The sequence below is a fragment of the Callithrix jacchus genome, chromosome 2 (assembly GCF_049354715.1).
Source record: "Callithrix jacchus isolate 240 chromosome 2, calJac240_pri, whole genome shotgun sequence".
NCBI classification, from domain to species: domain Eukaryota; kingdom Metazoa; phylum Chordata; class Mammalia; order Primates; family Cebidae; genus Callithrix; species Callithrix jacchus.
Window position 1 is genome coordinate 152,410,768 of NC_133503.1, and position 15,260 is coordinate 152,426,027.

General features: G+C 39.6%; 1 long non-coding RNA gene across 1 annotated transcript in view; it reads right to left on the reverse strand.

Annotated features, from left to right (window-relative positions):
• The window catches only part of LOC144581603 (uncharacterized), a 146,512-nt gene that overhangs the window by 40,710 nt on the left and 90,542 nt on the right, over positions 1–15,260 (reverse strand). The window lies entirely within an intron of this gene.

The window sequence follows — 15,260 nt, forward strand, 5'->3', positions numbered from 1 at the left end:
TGAGTGACAGGCTGTCTAGGAATAGTAATTAGTTCAGAAGACTGGAGCACAAGGGTTCACAAGTTGGGGAGGAGAAAAGATACTAAAATATCAGGCTGAAAAAGTAGGTCGGAGCCAGATAATAGAGGGCCTTAAAGTCTGTACCAAGAAGTTTAGACTTTGTTCTACAGCTAATGGAAAGTCATCAAAAGCTTTCAAATGGGAGTGGCATGTTCTTCTATGATTCATGCTCTAATCTTTTATATCCATAAATGAATATATGGATTTCATCAAATAAATGAAACTGCCTCATATCTCTCCTCTTTCACTCTGCTTTTTATGGCAATCTTGCCCTTGGGTAAATATTCCTAAATTATTTTGCATGTTTTTATGTTCTATACAATATTTCCAATTAACCTTTTATCTAACCTGAAACTCTTTTTTTTTCCTTTCTGGTTAGAACTGAAAATATCATTAATGTCAACCAGGGATATCAACAAAAGAATTATTCCTTTTTGAGTTTAGTCCTAAAGTCTATTTATGATACTATACTAGTTTGACCCAGATCCCATTTGTAGCTGGATGTGAAAAGAAGGAGGACTTGCCCTGAATGCTTCGAGCAAGGCTTTCCTTTGGCAAATTCTTACATTATGGCATCTTTGGGTGCCCTGCTTCAAAGAGCCCAGTTTCAGAGGAAAGGGATCTGAAGAAGTCAAAATGCTTCTATTTCTTTCATAAAAATAACCCTCCTACTAAAAAAAAAAATCCCCAGAAATGATAACATCATTTAAAAACCTGTTCCAGTTTCTTTCAGCCCATCCAACCAGAAACAGAAACAGAAACAAATTCTCCTCTCAGAGGAGCCAGATTTTCTTTCCAAAGTGGCAACAAAACAACTAACCAGAAAAGAGAGTTTTATTTTATTATATTCTCAGCAATTTTATTCTAATTTTTAGCTAAATTTTTTCCTTTGTCACATAAATCCATTCCACCATATTCTATCCTCAGTAAAACAAAGAGGAACAGAACCTCCCTTCCTGCCCTGCAATCTTTTGAATTGTATTCCTTTTTAATTCCTGAAGACTGCAAGCCAAAAATAAAATTCTGAAGACTATCTACCAAAAATAAAATTCTAAGCCCCCAAACCATTTTAATGGACCCCTCCTCTCAGCAAAGGCATACCAAAGCTAACCTGAAAAACTAGTTCAGGCCATGATAAGAAATGGAGTCAAACATGCCTTATTCTACCCTCCTTTCTTTTGGAATTACTGAGAACAGACTCTTAGAGTCTAATTAGAAACATTTACAGTCTATTCTCTCACCTCCATGAAAATACCCTTGGTGTCCAAAACTCCTTCTCTTAACCCAGGCATTCCTAAGTCTTTGACCATAACTCTTTCAACCAAATGCCAATCAGAAAATCTTTGAATCTACCTATGACCTGGAAGCCCCTACTTCCAGTTGTCCTGCCTTTCCAGACTGAGCAAACATACATCTTACATTTATTTGATTGATATCTCATGTCTCCCTAATATGTATAAAACCAAGCTGTACCCTGATCACCTTGGGCACATGTTCTCAGGATCTCCTGAGGCCTGTGTCAAGGGCCATTGGTCACTCATATTTGGCTTAGAGTAAATATCTTCAAATATTTTACACAATCTGACTCTTTCCATCAATAAGACTAAGTGTTACATTTGGGCATTTTTTATATAATTAAAGAGATTCAGCCACATAGTATTTTACATTCTGTTCTTGTAGGTACCAATGCAACCCCCCCGCAAAAAAAGGACCATTAGAACACCAGCTTCTCACTTGTCCTTTGCGCCACATGAAATGCATGCTCCACCTTCAAATGCATGCTTAGCACACATGAAATCTACTTGCCTCCATTCATGGTCCTTGTTGGCTGGGAGCCAAGCTACAGGGACATGGAGGCCAAGGGGAAATGGAGAATCTGCACCTCCTTTAAGGGGAATAGCTGCTGTTCAGCATAGTTTAAGGTCTTGATGTTTTTTTATCTTTTTTTTTTTTCAAGAGAAGTGAGAATTCAAAAATCTACTTATTTTACAAATATGAAAAACTAAAAATACAAAAATGTTTGTAGAACATTGTGTGGGCCAACATAGCCATGCTGAGGACCGCAGTCTGCATGCTCTGCACTAAGCTGTGATCTTGCCTGAATGGGCAATCTGTAAAAATTGCCTTTCTTTCTCAGTCCAGGCATCATCAACTCAGCATACCTTTTTCTCCATCTTAAGAGTGGGATATCCTGATATGAATATTAATAACATGGAAGAAGCTGCTGTGGTTCTCTAGGAGTTTATTTGTTTTATTTCTATTGACTTCAAGATTCAGCCTGGTTTCCACTCTGAAATGACATTTAGGTATCTTAGGATGAAATATTATACTAGTATTGTCTTTTCTGCAGTTTCTTGGTGCTATTTTTCCTGGACTTGGTGACATGGCAACTAAAGAAAGGGAATCCATCATTAAGCAGGTTTGAAGTCCTAATATTACATTGTCCTTGCTTTCATCTGAGTTTCTGATTTTTTTTTTATAAATTCTGTTCCCCTCCTCCCCCGAACTGCACCTCACAAGGCCTTTCTGCCCCTTCATTCTTTCTCTGACAACAGATAAAGTGCTGCCTTCATGTCAGCAAAAGTAGAATTAAAAAAAAACTTCAGGAAGCCTTATTAATTTGAGATACCTGAAATAATTTCTTACCTGTGTCTCCTAAGATCCTCAGAGAGCCTGCTTCCTTGGCAAGAAAAAAAAAGAAAGAAAGAAAAAGAAATAAAACCTACACTAAGTCATGTCCTACCAACCAAAAAGTTTGCTCCTGGAAGTGAATTAGGCAGCTTCCAAAAGTGAATTCGCCTTTTTATCCTGCATCTTCCACCTTCAGTGGACTTTTCCCAGGGCAGCACATTTCCATAGCAGCAGACACTCTGTAGAAGAAGAGACACTGGGTGTGTTCTGCTACTTGACAATCCACAATCTCATTTTGCCAATTCTAAGCAGACATGGGCCTCTAGATGATCTTCATGAAAATGTGCAAGAAATCAGGCATGATAACTAAGTTGTCACAAAGCCAGGTTCACCAGAATGAAGAATAAACACTGATCATAACTTAGTAAGTGCAAAGCATTTTTCGTTCTTTGTGCTTTTATGACAGACTGGATTGATTTAAATTAGCCTTTAAGGACCCATGTTCTCTGGCCCTACTCTGTATCAAGTCACAGCTGCATTGAGTCATTTCCTCTACAGCTCTCTGTGAGATCTTCCCTTCAAAGCCTTGCATGTCCTGGGTCACTGACACTATGTGAATTACCTCAGCTCCCAGATGAATTATTCCTGACTCCAAGACATACTCTTTAAGGTTGTCTGATCATCGGGGCCTTTCTTTTGAACTGATTTTCTGTTTCTCCACCTTTGCTCCCTTCACCTCTATAATTTGGTGGTTCCTTTCCATCTGGACTGGCTTCTCCTCTTGGCCTGCTTTAGAGACCAGATTTGCTCAGTTACCCTAGGCTCACCCCACTTCCTAAAACAAAGCCCCCTTCTCCACTTTCTACTATCCACACCTTGGCATGTCATGTTCAAATCTGGTTGTGTAAAGACAATGCCATTTGGGGTCTGAAAGCTGACACCTGGAAGGCCCCACTTCTCCCTTGGCTGCAATCCAAAGGATGCATCTGTCTTCTTGATCTATTTTTTCTTTTTAATGGTCCCTTGCCTATCCTACTATCCCCTCCTGAGCTCACGCTCATATTATTTTCTTATTTTACATAATAGCAGATTTGTCTCCTTACTTGCAAATGTCTTTCTCTCTCAGTTCAAGCATTAACTCGTCATTTTGTTTTCTCCATTTTGAGAGTACGATATCCTGATATTAGTAACATGGAAGAACCTGCTATGGTTCTCTAGAATTTTATTTGACTTTCTTCTCTTGACTCCAATATTCAGCATGATTTTTACTCTGAGATGGCATTTGGACACCTTTAGATGCTGTTTCCCAACAGGGAATACAAAGACTTCACAGGGACAGTACTTGTTGGCTGCCATTCTCACTAGGGGCCAGCCAGGTACCCTGTGCCCTTTCTTTTAGCTCATCGTTGGGCAGAGATTGGGCTCAGGGCTTGGTCTGCTTGGGTTCTAAATCCTGACACAACCATGGTGGCTCCGTATAGCCTTGGTCAGTTTACTGTTCAAGCTTCGGTTTACTCCTTCTAAAACGGGAATGATAATTGGAGGTACCTCATGAGGACTGTCGTGAAGACTAAAGAACTGATGTGTGTACGGGATTTAGCATAGAGGCTGGCACACACTACATGATCCATAATCACCATTTTCATTGTTATCCTCCTCACCTTTCAGGATCAGAACACAACTTGGAGCTTATCTGTGTTGGGTGATATACGGTTCCCAACAGTAACTGCCGAACTGTGAATACTAATGTTTCCAATTATACAACCTTCCTTCCTCTGTTTTTTCTCCCCTTTCCTTAGAATCAAGGCATTTCCAAAGGTTCATCCACCACACACAGGAATCTGTTCTTTCTCTTACCAACTTTGTTTACAGGTCAATTGAAATAGCCCAAAGCTGATGTATGGCATATTTTAAAAGTTAGTTAGAAAGAACTGCCATAAAATCTATTTTAGGCCCTTTATCCACCATGGGGGAGCCCTGTTGCCCTGTGGAGTGAAAGCTGGTCTTGTTCACAGACAGCGGGGCTGGCACCAGTTGGGGGCTGGGAGCTGTGGTCAACTGCGCCACTAAAAAGATTCTTACCCCAGATTTTCCTTCCAAGTGCATCCTGGAACTGGTCAAGATGTACCTCACCAAAGCCATTTTTTCCTCCTTTCTGCCCATGCCTGCCTCAGGAAATAGGTGAGTCTGGTTTTATTTGAGGAAGAGTTTGTTGTACTTATGATTTTTCATACCGTTTTTTACATAGTTCTATGTATTAAAACCCACAGAAAATAATTATAAATTCTATCAATAATTATTATTGGTGGATTTACTATTTGTGAGAATTATTAAAGCCATATGTTGAGACTACTCCAGAGAGAAGTAATGATAATTATCTCTACCATTTTATCTCTCTTTTTCAGAGACATAAAATGGCTTAAACATGGAATCATAAGAGATATAAACCTTAGGCAGTATTTAACCACAAAATAAATAAGCTTTTCACCTTTTAAGATGTGGTCAGCTATATCTAGCTATGAATGAACAGATGAGTATATAATGAAAAACAAATCACTCTACTTACCTATTCATGGATCTATTTCTCAAACACATTACAAATCTCCACTACGAGCACAGAGTACAGTTGAAGGAGATTCTCAGAGCATCACCACACCAGAGAGGTAGACATGCGTGCAAAATCAATGAAGGATGGAAGGAAAGGGGGTGTGGTGCCCAAGGAACGAGCCCAGTGAGGACAGAGAGGAAGGTAGCTGTCATCCATGTACTAAATTGTATCCCTAGGGTGGGGACTGAAAGAGGCATCATTAAAATGTTCAATTTCAGCAGTTTAGTTAAACAGATGAGAGTCTAGACAGGAGATGATCACTAAGACAGGGCCTTGATGACCCACAGGCAAGAGCCTCTTCTAAGATCTCACATATCCCTGAGAGAAAGTAACACCCAGTTCTGGAGTTCCTCTCCCTTCCTCATGCCTGTGAAGATTCAAACTCACTGTAAGCCTCTAAAGTCTTGCTGATACTGTGTAGAGACCTAGTCTCAAATACTAGTTGATTCTCTGATTTCATCCAAGTTGGTGCCACTGCTGTAATACTGCCTCCGCTGGCTGCTGGCAGCCTCCTGCCCATCTCAATTCCAAACACATACCTGATTCTCTGGTTTCATCCAAGCTGTGGTGTTTATATCTGCTATATTGCCTCCACTAGCCAATGACAGCCTCCTGTCCATCCTCTGAGACTCAGCCCAGGGATCATCTCCTTTAGTCTCTCCTTCTCTTTTCACTGACCTCAGGTTCAAGGGCCCCTCATTCCACCTCCATGTTTCCCTGTGCACCTTCTCTCATCTCCTGCATTGTATGCCTGTTATCTGTGTATTGGGAGTGACATTCAAGCTATTTAACAACTGGGATAGTGCTGGCAGAGCCCTACCAGAACATAAGCTGGCTGTTTCATACCAGTGCCAAATAGCCACCTGTTGGCCTGGGGTAAGGTGACTTTCACCCACAAGACCATAAGCTCGTTAAAAACAGGGGCTGTGTTTTATTCATTAATATATCACCAGTGCCCAGAACATAGGAGATGTTTAATAAATGTTTGTGGATTGCTTGAAAAGTCTAAGGTTGACAAAGGCAAGATGAGGATACACAGTAGCTTTGGCTGGTTGTCTTCACATATAATGCCCATACTCACACCTCACTCTAGTTTTGTGTATCGACATGATAGTCAAACTAGGCAGACTGTTAAACAAAAGAATATACGGGGGTTCCACGAGTTAACCTTAAAGGTCCCTAAAGGTTTAGATAATTGATTAAACATTTGTAAATTCTGGTCAGTTATAAAGTCTGTTACCTCCAAGAACAGTACCCCCTACTCCCAGCCTCCAGAGCCCAATATTTGTAAACGCATCTTCCTATGTTTTACTCAACACAAATTCTTACTACTTTTTAAAAATTTAACCAACTCAAAAGATGACATTTTTTAAAGGCTGTTGAATTATGATAAGCCCTCTTGCATTGCATTATTGAGAGTTAATTAAAAGAGCATATGCTTATTTTAAGAATACATAATTGATGAAATTTTCTCTTGGGACACCAGAATTAAAACAGGCTAGACAGTCTTCTAGTAAAATCACACATCAGCCACACTCTCAAGGCATCAGTTATGCTGTGTGGACTCAGTGCCATATATCCCTTAGTTCAAGGTGATTCTAAGGACGGCACTCTGGTAAGTCTAGGATCTAAGGCTGCACTTGGTACTATGTGGGCTCCTCCACCAACATTTCCACGAACTTCGTTTTGTTTTATATTCCAGACTGGAGCATTCACAAATGGGGACTTGTGCTAAATACAATGTGTATTTTATTTTTTCTATTTTGTAAGATGTGTATAGTCTGTTATGGGATTTTTAAAAATTCCAGAAGCACCATCCTATAGCAATAAAATACTGTTTTAATCAAAAGCTTGGTTATACTACATGACAAGGAATTTCATAAAACCATTCAGTGTGAAGGTTTTTAACACTGCTGAAGAAGGAATTTTGCAGTTACAGAAAAGATTAAAGGAAAGGTCTGTTCTGGGGAGGCCTAAAGCAAAACCATGGATCTTGTGATAAAACATTCATTCTACCATGACTGATGGTCACCAGAAAGATTTTGAAGGCACATTATAGCATTGGATAAACCCAGAGAAAAATAAATCTATATCAAACTATAGACAAAGAAGAGGGCTTTTTATACAAATTGACTTGTAAAAATTAAAAATAAATTTAAAAAAGAGCATTGGACGGCCATGACTCTCCAAGAGGCTCACTGGGCAAAGACTTGGGCTAGTTCTCCTGGCCTTGAGCTGGAGGGTGTTTTTCTGTCCAGTAAATAGTGGCTGTGCGACCTCTTCCAAAGCGAGCTTTACTGGATAAGTGAATGAATGAGGAATCCAAATAAAGGTGATTTTGGAGAACTCGGCTGTAGACATGGAAAATATCTTTACTTTACAAGACATGACAGAGACAATTATATTCTATTTACCTAACACATATGGGAGCAGAAGTAATGAGCCTTCTTAAATGTTGTTTCTCTGTAACACACTGCTAATGTCCTACATTTTACCATGATATACATCTTTCCAGGTAGTCTGTATTTCTTTCTGATCCGTAGTCAGATGCATTATCCATTGCGCCACTGGCCCATGCCTGTTGTATTTCTTTCTTTTTTTGTTTTTTTAAGATAGAGTTTCACTCTTCTTGCCTAGGCTGGAGTGCAATGGCATAATCTCGGTTCACCGCAACCCCGGCCTCCTGGGTTCAAGCGATTCTCCCGCCTCAGCCTCATGAATAGCTGGGATTACAGGCATGCACCTCTACGCCTGGCTAATTTTGTATTTTTAGTAGAGATGGGGTTTCTCCATGTTGGTCAGGATGGTCTTGAACTCCTGACCTCAGGTGATCCACCTACCTTGACCTCCCAAAGTGCTGGGATTACAGGTGTGGGCCACCACACCTGGCCCCAGGTAGTCTGTATTTCTATATGAAACAAGGAATCCAAACAAATAGTTGCTATAAGGTGTTTAGGGTGTAATATATCTCGAAATGGAAGGAAAGCTAATATAATTCCAACTGTATAGATTTTAATAACTACAGAGAGGTTTAATGTTATAGTAGATATATTTTGAAGATCAAAATGTTTTAAGGATTAGTTCAAATATATAATTTTTCAAATTTGTCATCACTTCATTTTGTTCATTGTTGTAGAACTCCAGAGTTGATGCAAATAAGTAACTTTTTATAACCTGCATCTTAACTAATAAATTAGGCAAAATAATTGATATTCAGTCAGTATACAGTTAACATGGACCTGATGAACCTGGTTCTATGAACAACATCTAGACACAGTAAATGTTTAATGAAATGTGGTTACTAGAAATTTATGTCAGAAAAAAATATCTGCAGGGGTTAACTTTAGTGATCATTCTATTGCTTTCACTTGATCTATGATGGATTAGAAGTCTATTAAATATCTCTACATTTTGTTTGACATACGTGCATTATAATTACAGCCATCAGGCCATTCTTAGCCATCTACTATTTTCATTTACTAAAACCATCTTTATGATGATGACATCCTGTGGGATTAGGAATCTAATGGAAGTAAAAATCTTGAAAAAGTGAAGTTTGAAGAGTAGGATCCCTCATGAGAACAATATCTTAAGACCAGGAGATCCCTACTGGGCTGAAAAGTGCCATGAGTTACCAGCACAGATCTGAGTGGCAGCTCCAGCCAGCACCGTGGTTGTTGGCACAAATCTGGGCAGACATTTTGGACCAGCATCTAGAGCACCTGCAGGACAGAGCTTCCTGCTCCCCAGAAAGAGGGGGAGCTGAAATCAGGGGTGCTGAAAGCAGGGAGACAGGTGGTATGGTTTGGCAGGTCCCACCCCCACAAAGACCAGCAAACTGAAGCCCTCTCACTTGAGAGTTTCACAGCCAGCACATCAGTTCAATCTCGACCCCAGATGATCAAGCTTGGTTGGGGGAAGGGCATCTGCCATTGCTGAGGTACTTCTAATCTTGCCTGTGTAAACAAAAGCCTGAGGAAGCTTACACAGCAGCTGGACTGAGCCCATGGTAGCCCGTGCAGGCAGACAAGGGACAGACTGCCTCCTCAAGTGGCTCCCTGACACCTGTATAACCAAAAAGACGCCTCATACAGGAGAGCTCTGGCTAACACCTGGCGGGTATGCTTCTGGGGCGAAGCTACCACAGGAAAGATCAGGCAGCAATCCTTGCTGTTCTGCAGCCCCACAGGTGATTCCCAGGCAAGCAAGGTCTGGAGTGGACCTCCAGCAATCCTGCAGCAGAGGGGCCTGACTGTTAGAAGGAAAACTAAAGAACAAAAAGAAATAGCTTTAACATCAACAGAAAGGATGTTCACTCAGAGTCCCCATCCAAAATCACCAACTTCAAAGATCAAAGGTAGATAAATCCACGAAGATGGGAAGAAACCAGCGCTAAAAGGATGAAAGCATCAAAGACCAGAACACCTCTCCTCCACTAAGGGATCACAACTCCTCACCAGCAAGGGAACAAAACAGGATGGCGAATGAGTTTGACGAATTGACAGAAGTAGGCTTCAGAAGGTGGGTAATAACAAACTTCTCTGAGCTAAAGAAACATGTTCTAACCCAATGCAAAGAAACTAAAGACCTTGAAAAAAGGTTAGATGAAATGCTAACTAGAATAACCAGCTTGGAGAAGAACATAAACAAATTGATGGAGCTGAAAAACACAGCATGAGAACTTCACGAAGCATACACAAGTTTCAGTAGCCAAATCAATCAAGCAGAAGAAAGGATATTAAAGATTGAAGATTTACTCAATGAAATAAAACAAGAAGGCAAGATTAGAGAAAAAAGAGTGAAAAGAAATGAACAAAGCATCCAATAAATATGGGATTATGTGAAAAGACCTAATTTGCTTTTGACTGGTGTACCTGAACGTGAGAGGAAGAATGAATCAAAACTGGAAAACACTCTTCAGGATTATTATCCAGAACTTCCCCAACCTAGCAAGGCAGGCCAACATTCAAATCCAGGAAATATAAAGAACACCACAAAGATATTCCTGAAGAAGAGCAACAAGGCACATAGTCATCAGACTCAACCGGGTTGAAATGAAGGAAAAAATGCTAAGGGCAGCCAGAGAGAAAGATTGGGTCACTTACAAAGGGAAGCCCATAAGACTTACAACAGATCTCTTGGCAGGAGCCTTACAAGCCAGAAGAGAGTGGGGGTCAATATTCGACATCCTTAAAGAAAAGAACTTTCAACCCAGAATTTCATATCCAGTCAAACTAAGCTTCATAAGTGAAGGAGAAATAAAATCCTTTACAGACAAGCAATTGCGGAGAGATTTCATCAACACCAGACCTGCCTTACAAGAGCTCCTGAAGGAAGCACTAAACATAGAAAGGAAAAACCAGTACCAACTACTGCAAAAATGTACCAAATGATAACGACCAATGCAACAATGAAGAAATTGTGTGAACTAATGGGCAAAACAACCAGCAATAACAAAATGGCAGGATCAAATTCACACATAACAATATTAATGTTAAATGTAAATGGCCTAGATGCCCCAATCAAAAGACACAGACTGGCAAACTGGATACAAAGTTAAGATCCTTTGGTGTACTGTATTCAGGGGACCTATCTCACGTGCAAAGAAACACATAGACTCAAAATAAAGGGATAGAGGAAGATTTACCAACAAACGGAGAGCAAAAAAAAAAAAAAAAAAAAGCAGGGGTTGCAATCCTAGTCTCTAATATAACAGACTTTAAACCAACAAAGATCAAAACAGACAAAGAAGGACATTACATAATAGTAAATAGATCAATGTAATAAGAAGAGCTAACTATCCTAAATATATATGCACCCAATACAGGAGCACCCAGATACATAAAGCAAGTTCTTAACAACCTACAAAGAGACTTAGACTCCCACACAATAATAGTGGGAGACCTTAATACTCCACTGTCAATATTAGGCAGATCAACAAGACAGAAAATCAACAAGGATATTCAGGAGTTGAATGCAGATCTGGACCAGGTGGACCTAATAGACATCCATAGAACTCTCCACCCCAAATCCACAGAATATACATTCTTCTTAGCACCACATCACACTTAGTCTAAAATAGACCACATAATTGGAAGTAAATCACTCCTTAGCAAATGCAAAAGAATGGAAATCAAATCAAACAGTCTCTCAGGCCACAGTGCACTCAAATTAGAACTCAGGACTGAGAAACTCACTCAAAATCACACAACTACATGGAAACTGAACAACTTGCTCCTGAGTGATGACTGGATAAACAATGAAATGAAGGCAGAAATAAAGATGTTCTTCAAAACCAATGAGAACGAAGACACAACATACCAGAATCACTGGGCACATTTAAAGTAGTGTCTAGAGGGAAATGTATAGCAAAAATGCTCACATAAGAAGTGAGAAAAGATCTAAAATTGTCACCTTATCATCAAAATTGAAAGAGGTAGAGGAGCAAGATCAAAAAAATTCAAAAGCTAGCAGAAGACAAGAAATAACTAAGATCAGAGCAGAACTGAAGGAAATAGAGACACAAAAAAAAATTCAAAAAATCAATAAATCCAGGAGCTGGTTTTTTGAGAAGATCAACAAAATAGGCAGAACTCTAGCCAAACTAATAAAAAAGAAAAGAGAGAAGAATCAAATTGATGCAATAAGAAATGATAAAGGGGATATCACCACCAATTCCACAGAAATACAAACTACCATCAGAAATTACTACAAACAACTCTATGCACATAAACCATCAAACCTGGAAAAAAATGAATAAATTCCTGGATACTTGCACCCTACCAAAACTAAAAGAGGAAGAAGTTGAAACCCTGAATAGACCAATAAGAAGGGCTGAAGTTGAAGCAGCAATTAATAGCCTACCAACCAAAAAAAGTCCAGGTCCAGATGGGTTCACAGACGATTTCTACCAGACATATAAAGAGGAGCTGGTACCGTTCCCTCTGAAACTATTCCAAACAATCCAAAAAGAGGGAATCCTCCCTAACTCATTTTTATGAGACCAACATCATCCTGATACCAAAGCCTGGCAGAGACCCACCTAAAAAGAAAACTGTGGGCCAATATCTATAATGAACATAGATGAAAAAAATCTTCAATAAAATACTGGCAAACTGATTGCAACAACACATCACAAAGCTTCTCCATCATGATCAAGTAGGCTTCATCTCAGGGATGCAAGGCTGGTTCAACATACACAAATCTATAAACGTAATCTATCACATAAACGGAACCAAAGACAAAAACCACATGGTCATCTCAGTTGATGCAGAGAAGGCCTTTGACAAAATTCAACAGCCCTTTATGCTAAAAACTCTCAGTAAACTAGGTATCAATGGAACATTTCTCAACATAATAAAAACTATTTATGACAAACCCACAGCTCATATCATACTGAATGGGCAAAAATTGAAAGCATTTCCTTTGAAATCTGGCACTAGACAAGGATGCCCTCTCTCACCACTCCTATTCAGTATCATATTGGAAGTTCTAGCCAGAGCAATCAGGCAAGAAAAAGAAATAAAGGGTATTTAGTTAGGAAAAGAGGAAGTCAAATTGTCTCTATTTGCAGATGACATGGTTGTATATTTAGAAGACCCCATTGTCTTAGCCCAAAATCTCCTTAAGATAATAAGCAACTTCAGCAGTCTCAGGATACAAAATCAATGTACAGAAATCACAGGCATTCCTATACACCAATAGCAAACAAACGGTAAGCCAAATCATGAGCAAACTCCCACTCACGGTTGCTCCAAAGAGAATAAAATACCTAGGAATACAACTAACAAAGGATGTGAAAGATATTTTCAAGGAGAACTACAAACCACTGCTCAAGGAAACAAGAGAGGACACAAACCAATGGAGAAACATTCCATGCTCATGGTTAGGAAGAATTAATGCCATGAAAATGGTCATATTGCCCAAAGTAATTTATAGAATCAATGCTATCCCCATCAAGCTACCATTAATCTTCACAGAACTGGAAAAAAACACACTTTAAACTTCATATGGAACCAAAAGAGAGCCTGCATAGCCAAGACAATCCTAAGCAAAAAGAACAAAGCTGGAGGCATCATGCTACCTGACTTCAAACTATACTACTACAAGGCTACAGTAATCAAAGCAGCATGGTACTGGTACCGAAACAGAGATATAGACCAATGGAACAGAACAGAGGCCTTGGAAGTAATGCCACACATCTACACCCATCTGACCTTTGACAAACCTGACAAAAACAAGCAATGGGAAAAAGATTCTCTTTAATAAATGGTGTTGGGAAAACTGGCTAGCCATGTGCAGAAAGCTGAAACTTGACCCCTTCCTTACACCTTCCATTAAATCAATTCCAGATGGATTAAAGATTTAAACATAAGACCTAACACTTTAAAAACTCTAGAAGAGAACTTAGGCAATACCATTCAGGACACAGGCATAGGCAAGGAACTTCATGACTAAAACACCAAAAGCAATGGCCACAAAAGCCAAAATAGACAAACGGGATCTCATTAAACTAAAGAGCTTCTGTACAGCAAAAGAAACAATCATTAGAGTGAACCAGCCACCAACAGAATTGGAAAAAATTTTTGCAATCATCCCATTGGACAAAGGGCTAATATCCAAAATCTACAAAGAACTAAAGCAGATTTCTAAGAAAAAAAACAAACAAACCCATTCAAAAGTGGGCAAAGGATATGAACAGACACTTTTCAAAAGAAGGCATTTATGAGGCCAACAAACATGAAAAAAATGCTCATCATCACTGGCCATTAGAGAAATGCAAATCAAAAACCACATTGAGATACCATCTCACATCAGTTAGAATGGCATTCATTAAAAAATCTGGAGACAACAGATGCTGGAGAGGATGTGGAGAAATAGGAATACTTTCACACTATTGGTGAGAGAATAAATTAGTTCAACCATTGTGGAAGACAGTGTGGCAATTCCTCAAAGATCTAGAAATAGAAATACTATTTGACCCAGCAATCCCATTACTGGGTATATATCCAAAGGATTGTATACATTGTTCTATTATAAAGACACATGCACACATATGTTCATTACGGCACTGCTTATAATAGCAAAGACCTGGAACCAACCCAAATGCCTATTGACAATTGACTGGACAAAGAAAATGTGGCACATGTACACCATGAAATACTACGCAGCCATAAAAAACGATGAGTTTGTGTCCTTTGTAGGGACATAGATGAATCGGGAAACCATCATTCTCAGCAAACTGACGCAAGAACAGAAAACCAAACACCACATGTTCTCACTCATAGGCGGGTGTTGAACAATCAGAACACATGGACACAGGGAGGGGAACATCACACACTGGGGTCTGTTGAGGGGGGTGGGGGACTAGGGGAGGGATGGTGGGGGGTGGGGATGTTGGGGAGGGATAACATTGGGTGAAATGCCAGATGTAGGTGACGGGGGAGGGTGGAGACAGCAAACCATCATGGCATGTGTGTACCTATGCAACAATCCTGCAAGATCTGCATATGTACCCCAGAATTTAAAGTACAATTAAAAAACAAACAAACAAAAATAGCTCTCAGGCTTCCATCCAAGACCTCCTAATCAATATATACCATGGAATATACATTTGAATACAAACACCACCAAATAAGTTGTACTCGTCTTTGTCAAACTACTCTATAAAATACATTGCTTTTGGAAAGCTTCACAAACAAGAAATAGAAAGATGAAGCTGGTGTAGGGAAAGTGAACCCTGAAGGATGCTAAGAAGGGAAACTTCCTCCCAGCAGTGTTGCCCAACCTAGCACCAGCTTTCTTTCATCTTGCTTTTATATCCCCCACTGCATCATCATAGCTATCTGGAGACCTCACCAGGCAGGCTGACAGTCATGTGTGGGTTGCCTAATTACAGGAACCAGAGATTTGACCACTTGGCAGCCAATTTTCTCTTTATGAAGAAAGGTCTAATGACTTA